The sequence below is a fragment of the Arachis ipaensis genome, chromosome B06 (genome assembly GCF_000816755.2).
Source record: "Arachis ipaensis cultivar K30076 chromosome B06, Araip1.1, whole genome shotgun sequence".
Classification (NCBI taxonomy): domain Eukaryota; kingdom Viridiplantae; phylum Streptophyta; class Magnoliopsida; order Fabales; family Fabaceae; genus Arachis; species Arachis ipaensis.
In genome coordinates, this window is record NC_029790.2 from 108,495,480 (window position 1) to 108,497,688 (window position 2,209).

The following is a 2,209-nucleotide window of genomic DNA, read 5'->3' on the forward strand; positions in this document are numbered from 1 at the left end:
ATTTAGCCCCAAGTTTAAAAAAAAAAACTTAACAACCATTATTTCTCCCAAATCATTGAGTTTCTAGTGAATTGGGGAGCAGGAGCAAGCCTCACGTAACTCTAACATGTCCTCTGAATCTGCCTCTTTTCGTGCTTCTTTATTCTATTAGCCTTCATCATCCTCTGCTTCGGCCTCTGAGTCATCGTCGCCCGTCACAGCTGTGGGTCAGCATCTGTCTCTGTTCTGTCTCTGCGTATTCTGGTTCTTCTTTTCCGTCGAGGTGCTCGAATTGGCCATCTATCTCCACTCCTCTTCTGAATATTCCGCTGCTTGTGTTAGGAAGTTTTGGGTGACCCTGATCTGCATAGTGCTAGGTAAACAAATGTGAAAAGCTTTTAACTTGGCCTACAGTAACACCATGTGCGCACAACATCGACGAGACTTAAAATCACTTTCTAAAATTAGACTCTTGAGACTTAACCCTCTTTTTTGGTGTCATGGGATTCTGATTTCTTTTAATTGGAATGCCCACCATAAAAATTCATTGTAGCAAAGTTCTCTCAAAAGGGTGGACAACAACTATTTTCTTGGGAACATTTTTTCGAAAAACAAAGAGAGAACTTAGGTTGAAAGTTGAAATTTTCTGGAAAAAATTATTGTACTAATACTTTTACTTGAAGGATTTAATCTTACCTGATACCCGATTGATTTGATTGATTTCAGCTTCCTCAACAATTTTTCTTTTAACGCATTCATTCTTTTCTCCAGAATAAAAAATAATAAAAAAAATTGAACTTGATTTTGTTATCTGAACAAATTAGGGTGAAGATTGAGAAAATGAAGTTTAAAACTTTCTCTTTTTTATTTCTTTAGATTCTTCTTATGATGTGATGTATTGGACTCTTAGTTTTAATGGCTTGTTTGGCCAATGATGGTTGCTTCAATGGTAGAGAGAGAGAGGTGGTAAGTACAACAGAAGGGTAAAACTGAAAAAAAAAATTGTTGACTATATGGCCTCTGAAATTTCTCAGGTCAGCTTTTCGGTGACGGAAAACGACGGAAGAGTTAAATTGGGGCATGGGTCAAAATTTTAGGGTACAAATTGAGTCAATTAAAAGTTTTAGGACTAAATTGCGTCGGGGTCAAATTTCAAGAGTCATTTTGAGTATTAACTCCTAGTTTGGTCGGTTCTTAGGCCAATTTTTTGCCAAGCGGTTTTTACGGTCAATTGAATTGGCCAAATGATCGATTCCCAACTAATTTAGCCGAATCGGTCAATTTGGTTCGATTTTTAAAATTATGGTAATTACCTATTATATATGGATACTGACACAGAATACAAAACACAACACAAATACGGAACACGATACGACATGGGACACGCAGACATATGAATTTAAAATTTTTATAAAACACGGAGAAACAGTATATATATAGTTCTATACATATACATAAATAAAAAATATATGAATTATATTTTGTTAAACTCCATGTTACCGGTTATTAAAAACATTTAAATTACATATATTAATTATTTTTTGTTATAATTATTTCGTTTTATATATATGATTATTTTTTATTCTATAATCGTGCAATAATTTTTTATTTTTTATATCCATATACGGAAATGTTTGGTAACCAAAGAAAATCAGCCAAAAACAGCCATAACTTGCCTTATTTAACATTCATTAATTGTTGTGACAATTAATTAATGCTAAATAAGGTAAGTTCTGGCTGTTTTTTTGTCTACCTAGCATTACCCATCCATATATATTTTTCAATCCCGACCCCATTCATATGCATATTAACATTTTTTTAAATACTGATGTTTTAATTTTTCGTTTTCCTTTTTTTCACGTATCTTTCCTTTTTTAAATAGTGATGTTTTAATATTTCCTTTTTTTAAAATATATTTTTTTAATAATTACATTACTAATCTAAAATATCAAATGAGAAAAAAAAGGTGATACATATATCCAAAAAGAAAATAGACTTAAAAATAAAAAAAATCATATTAAAAAGTTTTAAAATAACATATCTAAAAAGAATAGTCATAATATATAAATTGAGACAACAATTTAAATTTTTGTAAAACTAATTTAATCAATTACCAATATTAGAACTAAATTATTTAAATAATATTTAATCTATTCTAATCCTTAGATACGTATAGATTAGAGTCATTCTCGTAACAACCAACCGAAATAACATCATAAGATCGAACACT